Source organism: Lucilia sericata, unplaced genomic scaffold (genome assembly GCF_015586225.1).
Source record: "Lucilia sericata isolate MDLA Ls3-8-SP2 unplaced genomic scaffold, ASM1558622v1 Contig003325F_arrow, whole genome shotgun sequence".
NCBI lineage: Eukaryota > Metazoa > Arthropoda > Insecta > Diptera > Calliphoridae > Lucilia > Lucilia sericata.
In genome coordinates this window covers 11,913-31,936 of record NW_023996817.1, presented here as the reverse complement: position 1 = coordinate 31,936, position 20,024 = coordinate 11,913, and the positions used below count along the sequence as shown (strand labels likewise).

The window sequence follows — 20,024 nt, the reverse complement described above, 5'->3', positions numbered from 1 at the left end:
ACATTTGTACATTAAGGGGTAAAGAGGGGAAAAACGGGTAAAACAGGTTTTCTTAATTATCTTACCTAATATTAGTGATGCAAAAAAAATTTAAATGCACCCGTATCTTCTCTTAAAATAAGCAGATGGGTTTCTGGTACTATTTTGAAATTCTTACTTTAAAGGGGTGAAAATGTGTAACAAAGGTGATTTTGGTACCTTTTTGGCCCTTTATAACTTTTTAACTAATAAACAAATAACATTTTTGTAAATACTGTGAATATATCTCCCAAAAATATGAGACACCTGTTTCGTACTTTTTTAAAATTCAGTCCTTTTTGGCTGTAAAAGGGAGAAAACTGTATTTATGGTACTTTTTTAGCACATTAAGAAAACTTTTTCGATTTATTAAAGTATTCCTATTAAATTACGGACTAACTCTGTAATATTTATTGAAACAATATTTTTGCTATGTTACTGGGGAAAAAAGTACCAAAAAGGGGAAAAAACGGGAAATTTAATTTTATTCAAACTCATTGAGCCAATTTTTATAAAATTTTAAAAAGTAGTTTATTTACTCACACAAAATAGACTATTGGTATATTATTTTGGAATTCGAGTACTATAGGCTTTAGTTTTAGGATCAAATTCGAGTAAATTGTTTGGTACTTTTTGAAAGCAAAATTTTTCTGGAACAAATGAATGCAGTTTTGAATCGTTTGAGTTTTATCTGTGATATATAGATTTAAACACGGATCATTTTGTAAACTTAATTTTCAAAAAAGTATATTTCTAAGCGAAAAGGGTACAAATTGTACTCTTTTTATTAGTACTTTTTAGTAGGGAAGAATTTATTCCACTTTTTGTACTTTTTCTTTCTTCAAATGATACTCTTTGTATGTTCTATGGTATGAATTCAAAACACATGATTATTAAACATACACGGTCCTCATTCAATAACATTCTTTAAGAGATAACTTTTTAGTACTTTTTATCTCATAAATGGTACTTTTTGAATTTTCTAAAATATTCAACCAACTAGAAATATAAATTTTAACATACATGGTCTTGACTGAATAATATTCTGTAAGTGGGAATTCTTTGGTACTTCTCATTTTTCAAATGGTACCTTTTGATTCTCTATAATGGTTAACCGGAACACATGACCCACGGTCCTTATTAAATGAGAATTTATTGAGAGAGATTTTTGTACTTTTTCGTTTTTCCGATGGTACTTTTTGATATTTTGACGATATTGAACATAGAAATATAAAATTTAGGAACCATAGTGAATGAGAATCTACTGAAAGGGACTTTGGTACATTTTCATTCATCAAATTATATTTTTTGAATTGTATAATATTGAACACATAAACATAAAACTTTTGATTAAATGAGAATCTATTAGAGGTATTTTATAGTACTTTTTTCAAATAGTACTTTCGAAATTGTCTATAATGTGGTAGCTAAACGAATGAAAAATACAAGCTTCTTACTGAATGCGAATTTATTCACGTAATGTTGAACGTAAAAAACTGAAACATTAAAAAAATCGTTAATCAATTTTAATTTTCTATAAAAGTAAACAAAATTTTGAATGTATTTATGAAAATTTATGAAAATTTATCGAAAATTTTTTATTAAAAGGAAATTTATCGAAAAATTTCTATTAAAAGGAAATTTATAGAAAATTTTCTATTAAAATGAAATTTATCGAAAATTTTCTATTAAAAGGAAATTTATAGAAAATTTTCTATTAAAAGGAAATTTATAGAAAATTTTCTATTAAAAGGAAATTTATCGAAAATTTTCTATTAAAAAGAAAATTTATCGAAAATTTCCTGTTAAAAGAAAATTTCTCGAAAATTTCCTATTAAAAGGAAATTTATAGAAAATTTTCTATTAAAAGAAAATTTATCGAAAATTTCCTATTAAAAGAAAATTTATCGAAAATTTCCTATTAAAAGAAAATTTATCTAAAATTTCCTATTAAAAGAAAATTTATCGAAAATTTCCTATTAAAAGAAAATTTATCGAAAATCTTCTATTAAAAGAAAATTTATTGAAAATTTCCCATTAAAAGAAAATTTGTTGAAAATTTCTTATTAAAGAAATTTATCGCAAATTTTTTCTAGAAAGAAAATTTGTTGTAAATTTTCATAAAAGGAAAATTTATCGTAGAATTTTTATAGAAAATTAAAAATCTTTAAAAATTTCTTATTAAATGTAACGAAAAGTTTTCCAGAAAAAGAATTTCCTTTAAATAGAGAATTTTTTTAATTAGTTTTCGTTATGTACATTAAGTTTTTATAATTAAGTTTTTTTTATTGTATGCAAAAATCAAACATATCTAATTGATTTCGATAATGGATTAAAGCTAAATAAATCGAAAAAAGAAATCTACTATAAATATTATAAACAAATATGACCATTTAAACTAAAAAATTTACACTCAAATATTAGTTTTTATGTTTTTCGCACATTTAGCTGTTATTTTTATAGCTGAAAATATTAAATATAAATAAAAATAAACCAAAAACATGTGTTAACTAATTGAAACATACAAAAAATAACAATAACTTTTTTTAATAAAAATCAAATAAATATGTAGTTGTTTAAAATGGGACATAATAATTTTATTCAATGAACTAGACAAAAAATTTAAACTACAAACCTTAATAGGCAGTCAAAATATTAAACAGATATGTCGAACCAAATTAGTAAATTATTTAGTTAAAGTGTCACTTGTCTAAACAAAAATAAGTAAACTTTAAACCAAATTCTTTAAATATTATTTCTTTTGTATAAATACCCGAAACCCTAAGAACTTTTGTTATTTGAAATTCTTTATTTGATTAATATTTGTTTGTTATAGACAGTTTTATAAAAACAACTATTTACACTAACCAGCCCACTCTTAGGAAGGCTATAAACAATTCAAATAAATAATAAATAAATATGAAGAAAAAAGATATAAAAACTTTAAATAATATTTTATTTATTGGCAATGTGCGTGAACATAAATAACCCCAGGTGGCGGTGTAAGTCTCAAAATATTCCATAGTGTTTTTATAGTTCAGTTAGTTTAGTTATAAAATCTTTTTAAATTAAAATTTATTTCCAAAAATTTTGCACTGAGATTTCAACACCTTTTCATGGAGAAAACAAATAAAACATAATGAAAAAATTTTAATGTATACACACATACTTAAAATAAATTTTCCAAGAATTTATAAATAACAAACTAAAAACAAGTAAATGCTAAAGGTCATTTAATTGTTTCTAGTTTCTTAGTCTAGTCTATAGTCTAGTCTATAGTCTAGTCTATAGTCTAGTCTATAGTCTAGTCTATAGTCTAGTCTATAGTCTAGTCTATAGTCTAGTCTATAGTCTAGTCTATAGTCTAGTCTATAGTCTAGTCTATAGTCTAGTCTATAGTCTAGTCTATAGTCTAGTCTATAGTCTAGTCTATAGTCTAGTCTATAGTCTAGTCTATAGTCTAGTCTATAGTCTAGTCTATAGTCTAGTCTATAGTCTAGTCTAGTCTTAGTCTAGTCTATAGTCTAGTCTATAGTCTAGTCTATAGTCTAGTCTATAGTCTAGTCTATAGTCTAGTCTATAGTCTAGTCTATAGTCTAGTCTATAGTCTAGTCTATAGTCTAGTCTATAGTCTAGTCTATAGTCTAGTCTATAGTCTAGATAGTCTAGTCTATAGTCTAGTCTATAGTCTAGTATATAGTCTAGTCTATAGTCTAGTCTATAGTCTAGTCTATAGTCTAGTCTATAGTCTAGTCTATAGTCTAGTCTATAGTCTAGTCTATAGTCTAGTCTATAGTCTAGTCTATAGTCTAGTCTATAGTCTAGTCTATAGTCTAGTCTATAGTCTAGTCTATAGTCTAGTCTATAGTCTAGTCTATAGTCTAGTCTATAGTCTAGTCTATAGTCTAGTCTATAGTCTAGTCTATAGTCTAGTCTATAGTCTAGTCTATAGTCTAGTCTATAGTCTAGTCTATAGTCTAGTCTATAGTCTAGTCTATAGTCTAGTCTATAGTCTAGTCTATAGTCTAGTCTATAGTCTAGTCTATAGTCTAGTCTATAGTCTAGTCTATAGTCTAGTCTATAGTCTAGTCTATAGTCTAGTCTATAGTCTAGTCTATAGTTAGTCTATAGTCTAGTCTATAGTCTAGTCTATAGTCTAGTCTATAGTCTAGTCTATAGTCTAGTCTATAGTCTAGTCTATAGTCTAGTCTATAGTCTAGTCTATAGTCTAGTCTATAGTCTAGTCTATAGTCTAGTCTATAGTCTAGTCTATAGTCTAGTCTATAGTCTAGTCTATAGTCTAGTCTATAGTCTAGTCTATAGTCTAGTCTATAGTCTAGTCTATAGTCTAGTCTATAGTCTAGTCTAAAGTCTAGTCTAAGTCTAGTCTATAGTCTAGTCTATAGTCTAGTCTATAGTCTAGTCCAAAGTCTAGTCCAAAGTCTAGTCTAAAGTCTAGTCTAAGTCTAGTCTAAAGTCTAGTCTATAGTCTAGTCTATAGTCTAGTCTAAACTAGTCTATAGTCTAGTCTATAGTCTAGTCTAGTCTATAGTCTAGTCTAGTCTATAGTCTAGTCTATAGTCTAGTCTATAGTCTAGTCTATAGTCTAGTCTATAGTCTAGTCTATAGTCTAGTCTATAGTCTAGTCTATAGTCTAGTCTATAGTCTAGTCTATAGTCTAGTCTATAGTCTAGTCTATAGTCTAGTCTATAGTCTAGTCTATAGTCTAGTCTATAGTCTAGTCTATAGTCTAGTCTATAGTCTAGTCTATAGTCTAGTCTATAGTCTAGTCTATAGTCTAGTCTATAGTCTAGTCTATAGTCTAGTCTATAGTCTAGTCTATAGTCTAGTCTATAGTCTAGTCTATAGTCTAGTCTATAGTCTAGTCTATAGTCTAGTCTATAGTCTAGTCTATAGTCTAGTCTATAGTCTAGTCTATAGTCTAGTCTATAGTCTAGTCTATAGTCTAGTCTATAGTCTAGTCTATAGTCGTCTATAGTCTAGTCTATAGTCTAGTCTATAGTCTAGTCTATAGTCTAGTCTATAGTCTAGTCTATAGTCTAGTCTATAGTCTAGTCTATAGTCTAGTCTATAGTCTAGTCTATAGTCTAGTCTATAGTCTAGTCTAGTCTAGTCTATAGTCTAGTCATAGTCTAGTCTATAGTCTAGTCTATAGTCTAGTCTATAGTCTAGTCTATAGTCTAGTCTATAGTCTTTTTTTTTTTTTTTTTTTTTTTTTTTCGATACGCAGGAGGTGTGAAATCTTTCAAGGATACCTACAGCCCGTACTGATAGGCATGCACGATTTCCACGTACTAAAACACACCCCCTCTACACACTACCCTGTACCCCACGGAACTGTCTTCTGATATTACTTCGTGGGGACGGAAAGCCCTCAAGGGCCGGTCTCTTTAATACATAAGGGATTTAAATTATGTTATTCTGGTTTGTTTTCCGAAGTTGCTCTGCTTCTCTTAGTACAAGGTTTACTTTTGTTATAAAACCATTTATTGCATCCCATTTTGGTTGGGATTCCAACATTACATTGATTATATTGTCGGCAGTCAACCTCTCCCCCACATTCAGCATTAGTAGCATACGTTGTGTAGCAAAACGCGGGCATATAAAAACTACATGTTCTGCATTTTCATTTTCGTCTGGGCATTCTGGGCACCTAGGCGAATTATCAAGCTTAAATCGATACAGATACTCCCTATAACCTCCATGACCGGTAAGAAATTGGGTCAGGTTATACGTTACTTCGCCATGTGGACGTTTTAGCCATATATCGATGTTGGGTAATAGTCTGTAGGTCCATCTGCCTTTTGGGGAATTATCCCATCTTCTTTGCCAGCTTGATATCGATTTATCCCTTTCAGACTTACGAATAAGGTTCTTTGGTACATTGGGATTGTCTGCTATCTCCTTATAGACGTTGGAAAGTTCCCTTGCTGTTATATCTATGGGTATGACACCCGCTACGACGCTTGCTGCTTCACACGATACTGTTCTAAAACTACTGCAGATTCTTAGACAACCTCTCCTAAATATTGAAAGTAAGCTCTTTTTTGACGAGGTGCTTACACATTTTTCCCACACTGGCGACCCATACAACAACGTGGAGTTTGTTACTTTCGAAATTAGTACTCTGCGGCTATGACGAGGACCACCGACATTTGGCATCATTTGGGCTAAGGCATTTGTCTAGTCTATAGTATAGTCTAGTCTATAGTCTATAGTATAGTCTATAGTATAGTCTAGTCTATAGTCTGTCTATAGTCTAGTCTATAGTCTAGTGTATAGTCTAGTCTATAGTCTAGTCTAGTCTATAGTCTAGTCTAGTCTAGTCTATAGTCTTGTCTATAGTCTAGTCTAGTCTATAGTCTTCGTCTATAGTCATGTCTATAGTCTAGTCTATATCTAGTCTATAGTCTAGTCTATAGTCAGTCTATAGATAGTCTATAGTCTAGTCTATAGTCTAGTCTATAGTCTAGTCTATAGTCTAGTCTATAGTCTCCTAGTCTAATAGTCTAGTCTATAGTCTAGTCTATAGTCTAGTCTATAGTCTAGTCTATAGTCTAGTCTATAGTCTAGTCTATAGTCTAGTCTATAGTCTAGTCTATAGTCTAGTCTATAGTCTAGTCTATAGTCTAGTCTATAGTCCTAGTCTATAGTCTAGTCTATAGTCTAGGTCTATAGTCTAGTCTATAGTCTAGTCTATAGTCTAGTCTATAGTCTAGTCTATAGTCTAGTCTATAGTCTAGTCTATAGGTCTAGCTATAGTCTAGTCTAAGTCTAAGTCTAGTTCTATAGTCTATAGTCTAGTCTATAGTCTAGTCTATAGTATATTCTATAGTCTAGTCTATAGTCTAGTCTATAGTCTAGTCTATAGTCTAGTCTATAGTCTAGTCTATAGTCTAGTCTATAGTCTAGTCTATAGTCTAGTCTATAGTCTAGTCTATAGTCTAGTCTATAGTCTGGTCTATAGTCTAGTCTATAGTCTAGTCTATAGTCTAGTCTATAGTCTAGTCTATAGTCTATTCTATAGTCTAGTCTATAGTCTAGTCTAGTCTAGTCTAGTCTAGTCTATAGTCTAGTCTAGTCTAGTCTAGTCTAGTCTAGTCTAGTCTAGTCTAGTCTAGTCTAGTCTAGTCTAGTCTAGTCTAGTCTAGTCTATAGTCTATAGTCTAGTCTAGTCTAGTCTAGTCTAGTCTAGTCTAGTCTATAGTCTAGTCTAGTCTATAGTCTAGTCTTTAGTCTAGTCTATAGTCTATTCTATAGTCTAGTCTTTAGTCTAGTCTATAGTCTAGTCTATAGTCTAGTCTATAGTCTAGTCTATAGTCTAGTCTATAGTCTAGTCTATAGTCTAGTCTATAGTCTAGTCTATAGTCTAGTCTATAGTCTAGTCAGTCTAGTATAGTTTAGTCTATAGTCTAGTCTATATAGTCTAGTCTATAGTCTAGTCTATAGTCTAGTATATAGTCTAGTCTATAGTCTAGTCTATAGTCTAGTATATAGTCTAGTCTATAGTCTAGTCTATAGTCTAGTCTATAGTCTAGTCTATAGTCTAGTTATAGTCTAGTCTATAGTCTAGTCTATAGTCTATATATTTTCTAGTCTATAATCTATATATAGTATATCCAGTCAATAGTCTAGTCTATTGCCTAGTCTATAGTCTAGTAGTATACTACAGCTATCACGTTAATTTATCGATGTTATTCTAAATATTTGTACGAAGAACACATCTAGTAAAAAAATATTAATTTCATTAACGAGCAACAACTAAGTACACAATTTTCATCCAAAAATAAACTACATTTCTATTTCGAATTCCCATTATAACACATGGCGCTCAACTAGTTGTACGACCTACATAAAACAAAATATATTTCATGTTCATTCAAATATGTTCATATAACCTGCATCACGACCCACTCTTAAACACTCATATGCCACCACCGCGCCACTGACCAAAAGTGTTAATGCTATACTGGCAAATAAAATGAACAAATGTGAAGTTGTCATGCTGTGCATGCAAGTGCTGCTCTTGAATTTGTTGGGGTTTTTATTTTTGGATTGTTTTTTTCGTATTTAACCATGGAGTGTATGAATGCAGAGTGAATAATAAAGATTTTTTGTTATATTTTTTTAGACAGTTTCGCTGCAGTTGTTCAGGGTGCCAATGTATCACATTTAGACAGATTTTTTGTCAACTTATCATTTGATACGTTTGTACTATAGGCAGGAAGTCGATCATGACTTAAGTGTTATTAAATAATAATCCAAAGAGATAACAGTTATATTTCTTGTACTCAATTTAGGAAATTTATTTCAAAATCAATTAGCATATGTCTGTATTTGTGGAAGGGACGTGTATTTGTAGTCACATTCCACGAACTGCCGGGGTGTTATTGTTGCTTTTTTTTATTAAATATACAGAAATCACGTCCATGTTTGTATATGATTATTTTTGTTTCACTTGTGCGTTTCTTTTATTTTTGCTATTTTGACTGCCACTTTTGATTGTTTGTTCACACTCAATTATAAAAATAATTATTTCGACATGTTTGTGTCCATGCATAGACATTTAAAAGCGAACATGGATGGAATGGGTGCGGATGAATAGTAAATTCTGTAAATTTAGGTGCATAGATAAGAAAAAGTGTTTTTTTTGGCGCTTTGGATTAAGATTAAGAGCATTTTATTCATCTATTCGAATCGTATACATACCCAGCAAAAAACTAGGTAATGACTTGTACTTACATAACCACTTACTCTTCAATGATTACTTATCATTTGCATTACTTTTAAGTACTCTTCTAATGACTTACCTACAATCACATACATAAGTACTTTACTCTGTGTGAGCATTTTTTGCGACAAAACCAGTTTTTAACTCCTTATTTGTAAGTACTTATTTACGTAGTGATTTGTAATGGAGGTACTTGCTTCAGTTTTCTAGCTTTAAATCCTATTATAAGATTTGTATAGTTCTGATTTGGCTTAAATTATGAATTTTCCTAAAGCCCTAAATCTCCCTCAGTTATTGACTTTATATCGTTTTTAAGTCCCAGTTAAGCTTCTATGCTTATTTATCTGCTTTCATTTTTATCCCAACTATATTTTATTTAAATAAAAATATATATAAAATTCACAATACATTGTTCATGTGACACAATAAATTTAAAAAAGAAAAATTTGAAAACAAACCTAATAGACAACAATACAGACAAAGTGACAGTTGGACAAAATGAAATGATGCATGGAAATAAGCCAAATTGTCATACATATAACCAACTTTGTATATACAAACATCTACACAAACATACATACATATGTGAACATTAATTTGTTAATACAACTGCAAATAAACACACTCAAGGGAGAGAGTATAAAATAAATATACTAGAGATTTTTTTTGGCGGCCTTATGTAGTCTTGTCTATAAGGAAATTTAAACGAAGGTCTAAATGAACATTTTGGTTGCTGTTTTTTCTTAATTTTTTTTCCTCATTGAATTATTTATGTTTTTTGTCCCGGCAGACTATAGGTATTGGTACCACCTCTTTTCCCCAGAATTGTAATAACTCCAAGATGAGGGTCTTTCATCAAGGTAACATGCCCCAGGGGGGTGGGGGGAGATTTCAACAAACATAGCTTAATATAGCTTCGCTACCCTAACTTACAAAATACATAAAAATTAGTTTTATATTTCAGTGTTCAATATTATATACAATTCAAAAAATATAATTTAATGAATGAAAAAGTACCAAAAGTAGATTCTCATTCACTAAGGTCCTTACATTATAAATTTTATTTTCAATATCGTAAAAATATCAAAAAGTACCATCGGAAAAACGAAAAAGTACAAAAATCTCTCTCATTTAATAAGGACCGTGTGTTTCGGTTAACCATTATAAAGAATCTAAAAGGTACCATTTGAAGAATAGAAAAGTATCAAATAGTTCCCACATATAGAATATTATTTAGCCAAGACCATGTATGTTAAAATTAATGTTCCTAGGTGGAATATTTTAGAAAATTAAAAAAGTACCATTTCTGAAATAAAAAGTACTAAAAAGTTCTCTCTTAAAGATTCTTATTCAATGAGGACCGTGTATGTTTAATAATCATGTGTTTTGAATTCATATTAAAAAACATACAAAGAGTATCATTTGAAGAAAGAAAAAGTACCAAAAGTGGAATACATTTTACCTAAGTGGAAAGTACTAATAAATAGAGTATAATTTTTCCCCTTTTCGCACAGAAATATATAGTTTTTCGAAATTTAAGTTAAAAAATGTTCCGTATTTAAATCTATCTATTACAGATTAAACTCAAACGATTCAAATATGCATTCATTTGTTCCAGAACAATAGTGCTTTCAAACAGTACCAAACAATTTACTCGAATTTGGTGCTATATAGGCATTAGTACTCGAATTTTGTATGAGCAAATAAACTACTTTTTAAAATTTTATAAAAATTGTCTCAATAAGTTTGAATAAAATTAAATTTCCCCGTTTTTTTCCCTTTTTGGTACTTTTTTTTCCAGTGAAATAGCAAAAATTTTATTACAATAAATATCACAGAGTTAGTCCGTAATTTAATAGGAATAATTCAATAAACCGGAAAAGTTTCTTAATGTTTTAAAGAAAGTACCATAAATATAGTTTTCTTCCTTTTACACGCAAAAAGGACTGAATTTTAAAAAAGTACACAATAGGTGTCTCATAATTTTGGGAGATGTATCCAAAATATTTATAAAAATTTTATTATGTTAACTAGTTCAAAAGTTATAAAGGGCCAAAAAAGGTACCAAAATCACCTTTGTTATACATTTTTACCCCTTAAAAGTACGAATTTCAAAAAAGTACCAGACACCCATATGCTCATTGTAAGAGTAGATACAGGTGTTTCCCCTTTTTATCCGTAAATGTACAAATTTCCAAAAATCCCTCCTTAGTGGATCTACATAACCAAAAGCACATCTACTGTCAAAATTTCATGATTCTAGGTTCAGCCGTTTGGGCTGTGCGATGATGAATCAGTCAGTCAGTAACGCTACTCTTTTATATATATAGACTACGAAAATAAATTTGTGTTGCGTAGGTTATTGGAAAGATCCCTTTAGGGTGCACGTGGTGATTGTGGTTGAAATTTGTATCGCGGAAGAGAATGACAGTTTAATGATAGATGGTAATATTTCGGAATATGCTCGATGCTGTTATCGTAAAGACTACAAAGACTTCTCAGAGGAATAAGGCCAAAAGTTGGTAAAAACTTTTTGTCAAATGAATGGGATATAGGTTATATCTCTGATTTAATGAGATATAGATTATATCTTTGTTTTGCGGATATCCTCAATAATGGATACTCGTGTCAATGTGTCGGATGTTTTCACAATGAAATAGTTAAAGTAACTTGTGCGTTGCCCATCACTGACTCATACACACTTATGTATATATACATACATATGTTTTCTTTTAATTTATTTGTTTATTTTCAAGGTAAATCCGAATTAAAAGAAAAAAACAAAGAAAATATAACAGAAAACTTATTGATACAAATTAAATGTTTTAAATTTATTGTCATCTTAAAAAGATTAACAATTTCAACAGCAGTAAATTTCGAAAATTTTTCAATATTCACAATAAATTATTTTCCTCGTATACTGATTAATTTCCTTATTAAACCTTATTAAGTAGAACATTTAAGCAACATTTAAATTTAAAACAGAACTTTCGACCTCCCTCATGTATAGTTAATTTATGATAAAACTTAATTGTTCTTACCCACAATAACGACAAAAAGTACATTAAATTATAATATGACTATTTTAATTCCTCACATTTTTTTCATTGCTTTCCAATAATGTGTAATTTTAACAATCTCATCAATTTATTGAGATTTAATGATTTGTTTATATATGTATGTATATCTGACAACGAACAGCCAGTCAGAGTCATGTTAAGTCTGAAATGTTTATATATTATCGACCATTGATTTTTGTTTCCATATACATATATAGGGAGCCAGCCACAGAGGCTGGTAAAAGCCAAAAAGCTACTTTCCACCAATAAGCAAACATTAATACATATAAAGAATTACAGACTGGTCAAAAGGACGGACATATTGTCTGTCTGTTAGACAGATGAACTCAATCAGTTTTCAGTATATCATTATCATCTTCGTCGTCATCATTATTATCATCATCCTCACCACGTTGTCAATTATATTAAGTGGAATACTTTCGCACTGCTCGTATTTCATTTTATATTTTTATACCCTACACCACTTTAGTGGGGAGGGTATATTGGATTTGTGCTGATGTTTGTAACATAGAAAAATATTCGTCCTAGACCCACCTTAAAGTATACCAATTGGCTTAGAATCGTTTTCTGAGTCGATTACGCTATGTCCGTCCGTCTGGCTGGCTGGCTGTCCATGTAAACCTTGTGCGCAAGGTACAGGTCGCAATTTTCAAGATAATTGGATGAAATTTGGCGCGCCTATTGAAATGGTTAAAATCGGTCCATTATTTCACCTAGCCCCCATAGAACAGGTCCCCCCAAAAAGTGCTTCTGAGCTCATAATTATGTTAAATATACAGATATATCGATAAATTACGGCACAACTAAGTTTTATAGAAGTCTTGATGACCCTGCCAAATTTCATAAAGATCGGGCCCCATCTGACCCTAGCTCCATACAAAGTCCCCTTCAGAAAATTACTTGAATGTTCCAAATTAACTTATAAACACAAATATCGCGATGAAATTCAGTACAATAAAATATTATGTAAATATAAATATATCCACAAAATTTTATCGGGCTTGGTCCATATTTGCCCCTAGCCCCCATATAAAGCCTCTTTCAGAAAATTAGTTTTTCATTCATAAATTGCTTAAATGTATCGGGACAAGGGAATATTGAAGATAAATGCTTCATTATGAAAAATAAATCACATTTAATATTCATAACTGGTGTAGGGTATCATATGGTCGACCACGCCCGACTATACTTTCTTAGTTGTTCGTTTTAATGCTTGTTAGTTGGAATTGGTCCAGTTTATTTAATTGGTTAAAATATTAAAAATCTTTTTTTTTTTGTAAGAAAACAAGAATTTTAATTTAATTTTCTTTATTTTTTTTTTGTTTTCTATTTTCAGTCTTCGCCTCCTTCTGCTCTCTTAAATGGTTCAGCACTTTCTTAACCTCTCCTACAACTAAAGATATTTCTACATCCTCTCTAGCCTCTGCTACTAATGACGTCAATTGATTGTGGCAAATAAACTGAATGCATTAGGAATGCATTCGAATCATCATCAACAGCAACAACAACACACCACCCAGACATTGCCTCAAGGCTGTAATCGGTAAGTTTATGGCTAAAATATTTATATCTGTGTGTGCAATTGTATGTATTTTTCAATATTAATGTAATTTTTTTGTTTTTCTTCATTTATTCTGAAGTCGTTTTTTTTGTTCTTTTTTTGCTTTTTTTATAATGAATTTCTGCCTTTAATATTCTTTGCGTTTTTTATTTTCTTTTCATATTTTTTATGACCTGTCATTATTCATTAGACCCCCGGCTATTTTAAACATTTATGGCAACATTTGTTTTTCAGTTTATTACATTTGGTTTATGACTTAAATGTCATAATTAAGTTGCACTCATACGTAGTTCATAAATAATTTTTAATATTCCATTTTTATAGGATATTTATAGTTAAAATTTTATTAGTTTCACGAAGTTTATATTATAATGATAACTATGTAAACTATTGGGGGTTTTTTATACTCTACAAGAAATTCTTGAATTGACAGAAAAATGTTATTATTTCACTATGTATTTGTTAACCTTTAAAAAGTTTTTATGTCATGCATTTCGTTCATCATTACATAATGGTAAATTCTACCCCAATCAAATTAGTTTGATCAGATCCGTTTTGCCATTTGAGCGATTTTTCAAACGAAATATTTTTGGAAAAGTTTAAACAGTTTGATCCTAGCAGTGGGTTATATCATACCAATAATCCTACAGTGACCAACGCTTTATATTATACTAGCATACCCTGGGTGCTTCGCTACCCTAACCAAATTAAATACATACAAAATTTTGATTTAAAAATTTTCTTATTTGTTCCAAAAAAATTGTGCCTTCAAAAGGTACCAAACAATTTACTCGAATTTGGTCCTATATAGGCCTTAGTACTCGAATTCCAAAATAATATACCAATAGCTTATTTTGTGTGAGTAAATAAACTACTTTTTCAAATTTTATAAAAATTGGCTCAATGAGTTTGAATAAAATTAAATTTCCCCGTTTTTTCCCCTTTTTTGTACTTTTTTCCCCAGTGAATAGCAAAAAATTTGTTTCAATAAATATTATAGAGCTAGTCCGTAATTTAATAGGAATACTTCAATAAATCGAAAAAGTTTTTCTTAATGTGCAAAAAAAAGTACCAAAAATAAAGTTTTTCTCCTTTTACACCCCAAACGGACTGATTTTAAAAAAGTACGAAATTTTGCGGAAATATATAATAAAATATACAAAATTTTATTTGTTTATTCAGTTAAAAAGTTATAAAGGGCCAAAAGGTACCAAAAAACACCTTTGTTACACATTTCACCCCTTAAAAGTACGAATTTCAAAAAAGTACCAGACACCCATCTGCTTGTTTTAAGAGTAGATACATGTGCATTTCAAAATTTTTCTTGTATCACTAATATTAGGTAAGAAAATTAAGGAAACCCTGTTTTACACGTTTTTTCCCTTTTTTACACCTAAATGTACAAATTTTCAAAAAATCCTTCCCTCCTTAGTGGATCTATATAACCAAAAACACATCTACTGTCAAAATTCCATGTTCTAGGTTCAGCCGTTGGGCTGAAATTTGAACTTTCGACCTCCCTCATGTATAGTTAATTTATGATAAAACTTAATTGTTCTTACCCACAATAACGACAAAAAGTACATTAAATTATAATATGACTATTTTAATTTCCTCACATTTTTTTCATGCTTCCAATAATGTGTAATTTTAACAATCTCATCAATTTATTGAGATTTAATGATTTGTGTTATATATGTATGTATATCTGACACGAACAGCCAGTCAGAGTCATGTTAAGTCTGAAATGTTTATATATTATCGACCATTGATTTTTGTTCCATATACATATATAGGGAGCCAGCCACAGAGGCTGGTAAAAGCCAAAAAGCTACTTTCCACCAATAAGCAAACATTAATACATATAAAGAATTACAGACTGGTCAAAGGACGGACTATTGTCTGTCTGTTAGACAGATGAACTCAATCAGTTTTCAGTATATCATTATCATCTTCGTCGTCATCATTATTATCATCATCCTCACCAACGTGTCAATATATTAAGTGGAATACTTTCGCACTGCTCGTATTTCATTTTTATATTTTTATACCCTACACCACTTTAGTGGGGAGGGTATATTGGATTTGTGCTGATGTTTGTAACATAGAAAAATATTCGTCCTAGACCCACCTTAAAGTATACCAATTGGCTTAGAATCGTTTTCTGAGTCGATTACGCTATGTCCGTCCGTCTGGCTGGCTGGCTGTCCATGTAAACCTTGTGCGCAAGGTACAGGTCGCAATTTTCAAGATAATTGGATGAAATTTGGCGCGCCTATTGAAATGGTTAAAATCGGTCCATTATTTCACCTAGCCCCCATAGAACAGGTCCCCCCAAAAAGTGCTTCTGAGCTCATAATTATGTTAAATATACAGATATATCGATAAATTACGGCACAACTAAGTTTTATAGAAGTCTTGATGACCCTGCCAAATTTCATAAAGATCGGGCCCCATCTGACCCTAGCTCCATACAAAGTCCCCTTCAGAAAATTACTTGAATGTTCCAATTAACTTATAAACACAAATATCGCGATGAAATTCAGTACAATAAAATATTATGTAAATATAAATATATCCACAAAATTTTATCGGGCTTGGTCCATATTTGCCCCTAGCCCCCATATAAAGCCTCTTTCAGAAAATTAGTTTTTCATTCATAAATTGCTTAAATGTATCGGGACAAGGGAATATTGAAGATAAATGCTTCATTATGAAAAATAAATCACATTTAATATTCATAACTGGTGTAGGGTATCATATGGTCGACCACGCCCGACTATACTTTCTTAGTTGTTCGTTTTAATGCTTGTTAGTTGGAATTGGTCCAGTTTATTTAATTGGTTAAAATATTAAAAATCTTTTTTTTTTTGTAAGAAACAAGAATTTTAATTTAATTTTCTTTATTTTTTTTTTTTTTCTATTTTCAGTCTTCGCCTCCTTCTGCTCTCTTAAATGGTTCAGCACTTTTCTTAACCTCTCCTACAACTAAAGATATTTCTACATCCTCTCTAGCCTCTGCTACTAATGACGTCAATTTGATTGTGGCAAATAAACTGAATGCATTAGGAATGCATTCGAATCATCATCAACAGCAACAACAACACACCACCCAGACATTGCCTCAAGGCTGTAATCGGTAAGTTTATGGCTAAAATATTATATCTGTGTGTGCAATTGTATGTATTTTTCAATATTAATGTAATTTTTTTTGTTTTCTTCATTTATTCTGAAGTCGTTTTTTTGTTCTTTTTTTGCTTTTTTTTATAATGAATTTCTGCTTTAATATTTCTTTTGCGTTTTTTATTTTCTTTTCATATTTTTATGACCTGTCATTATTCATTAGACCCCGGCTATTTAAACATTTATGGCAACATTTGTTTTTCAGTTTATTACATTTGGTTTATGACTTAAATGTCATAATTAAGTTGCACTCATACGTAGTTCATAAATAATTTTAATATTCCATTTTATAGGATATTTATAGTTAAAATTTTATTAGTTCACGAAGTTTATATTATAATGATAACTATGTAAACTATTGGGGGTTTTTTATACTCTACAAGAAATTCTTGAATTTGACAGAAAAATGTTAATTATTTCACTATGTATTTGTTAACCTTTAAAAAGTTTTTATGTCATGCATTTCGTTCATCATTACATAATGGTAAATTCTACCCCAATCAAATTAGTTTGATCAGATCCGTTTTGCCATTTGAGCGATTTTTCAACGAAATATTTTTGGAAAAGTTTAACAGTTTGATCCTAGCAGTGGGTTATATCATACCAATAATCCTACAGTGACCAACGCTTTATATTATACTAGCATACCCTGGGTGCTTCGCTACCCTAACCAAAATTAAATACATACAAAATTTTGATTTAAAAATTTTCTTATTTGTTCCAAAAAAATTGTGCCTTCAAAAAGGTACCAAACAATTTACTCGAATTTGGTCCTATATAGGCCTTAGTACTCGAATTCCAAAATAATATACCAATAGCTTATTTTGTGTGAGTAAATAAACTACTTTTTCAAATTTTATAAAAATTGGCTCAATGAGTTTGAATAAAATTAAATTTCCCGTTTTTTCCCCTTTTTTGTACTTTTTTCCCCAGTGAAATAGCAAAAAATTTGTTTCAATAAATATTATAGAGCTAGTCCGTAATTTAATAGGATACTTCAATAAATCGAAAAAGTTTTCTTAATGTGCAAAAAAAAGTACCAAAAATAAAGTTTTCTTCTCCTTTTACAACCCAAAAAGGACTGAATTTTAAAAAAAGTACGAAATTTTGGGAAATATAAATAAAATATACAAAAATTTTATTTTGTTTATCAGTTAAAAAGTTATAAAGGGCCAAAAAGGTACCAAAAACACCTTTGTTACACATTTTCACCACCTTAAAAGTACGAATTTCAAAAAGTACCAGACACCCATCTGCTTGTTTTAAGAGTAGATACATGTGCATTCAAATTTTTCTTGTATCACTAATATTAGGTAAGAAAATTAAGGAAACCTGTTTTACACCGTTTTTTCCCTTTTTTTACCCCTAAATGTACAAATTTTCAAAAATCCTCCCTCCTTAGTGGATCTATATAACCAAAAACACATCTACTGTCAAAATTCCATGATTCTAGGTTCAGCCGTTTGGGCTGTGGCGATGATGAATCAGTCAGTCAGTAACGCTACCCTTTTATATATATAGACTAGCACTATCCGGTAATAATTTTCAATAACATCCGTTGTCAAAGTATATATACATACAGTATATAAAGAAAAATTATAAACACTTTGGTGTAAATTTGGTACCAGGCGTGTATATTTCTTTTTCCCTCTGTGCAGGGGTATGTTGTTCTCTATGAGCATGTCGGATAAATGAGAAGAGTGTTGGTGGGATGAATGGTGATGGATGAAAGGTATCTTATACAAATGATATCCTTTAATTTTCCTTCCTAGTCCAGTTATGTTCAGGGAAAACTCTGTTCGTGCCAGATTTACCACAGTGTGTTCTCTGTGAGTAAGAACAAAGTCCTCGGTTTATTTGATGGATTCGTGTTTTGGACTACCGAATACGTCTCTAGGTGCTGGTGCCGACTTAACAGATGCCATCCCATCTCCGTGGATGCCATCCCATCACCACGGAAGTGATGTTTTTGCATCTCGGAAGTTAAGCAACGGGGCAGCAATGTTCAGAGATTGGATAGCTCGAATAGTTGAGTAAAGTTGTTGTAAATGGACCGGCAGAACCATGTACATAAAAAAATTGCCACCCTCGTGTAAGATACACAAATGGCCGTTGGTGAGTAGTCTCAGAAGCTAACCCCGTGAAATAGGCCAAGAAATAGGCCAACACGAATGGTGTTCACATAAAGCACTTCGACATTTTTCACCTTCGTGAGAAGGGTATAAAAAGTTGCAATATCGTTGTGGGAGCCTAACATTAAGTATTGATATTTATAAGTTAATAAAAAGGACACAGAGAACACACTGTATTAAGTCTGGTATGAAAATAGTCACACAACACCGAAGTATCAATCTTTAAACCAAAATTCTCTCTTAGCGATTTCTATTTAAGCATAACCACTCGTGTATCCCGAAGTTACCTATCCAACAGCTTCGACAGTTTATAGCTTCGACAGACTGAAGGCTAAAGAAATTTCGGATATTTTGTTCTGAATTGAAGAGTATCTTAGAGAGTGTGCTGCATCAAATGAAACAATTTTTTGTTGGACAGGGCAAGATCTGTACTTTAAGGCGGGAAGGGCATCATGTGGCCAAGCGATGTCATAATGGAATGTTACGCTTTCGTGTCTAACCGCCCATTCGGGGCTTCAAACGAATCAGTTGCATTTCGTACATTTTCACAGGTCATAGTCTAATACAATAAAGCTGCATAATTATCTGTTTTTATAGAGTATTAGAAAAACACGTTGATTCTACACAATTTAACAAGCTAAATTATGTTAAATTTTCGCTTGAAAATTTCAGAGATATATATAACCCAATTTCTTAAATTGATATTAAAATATTATATAAAATTGTTTTTGCACCTTCAGTTATATTAAAAATATTTAATTATAGTAAATAATTTGTATTTCATTTTAGTTTTGCATGCTTTACCTATATTAGTAGTTAACTTAAAAAAAAAAACAAATTTCAATTATCCTATTTGTGTATTTATAGAATGAAAGTTTTTAAAGTTTAATCCTGTTAATTGTTTCCATTTTTTGTATATTATCTATTCTATTTATTGCTAACCTATCCTTGCATTTAACCAAAAAAACTTCATGAAATAAAAAAAAACCTAAATCGATTAACTAAATTCCATCATTAAACCAACCAACCACTATCAAACCAACTTCATCTTATAAAAAATTTTAATCCAAATATTAAAATAAACCAAACTAAAAAAAAATAACAAAAAAAAAACTATCCTGTAGTAAAAGTAATGGTTATGCGATCAATGGCACTATACAAACTACCGAAATTCTTTCACAGACTAATGCAACAACAAATGCTAACACAACCTCGGCAACAACTGCAGCAACAGCAAATGATTTGAATTTCTTGCCACAACTAAGGCTGACACCACAAACTCAAGGAACAGAACAGCC

At 30.6% G+C, this 20,024-nt stretch overlaps 1 long non-coding RNA gene across 1 annotated transcript; it reads left to right on the top strand.

Annotated features, from left to right (window-relative positions):
* The first annotated feature begins 13,294 nt into the window (after positions 1-13,294).
* Positions 13,295-20,020, top strand: LOC119614746. Its single transcript, XR_005232360.1, has 3 exons — positions 13,295-13,393; positions 16,342-16,550; positions 19,909-20,020. It is a non-coding gene; the product is annotated as an uncharacterized LOC119614746 (long non-coding RNA).
* Positions 20,021-20,024: the final 4 nt, after the last annotated feature.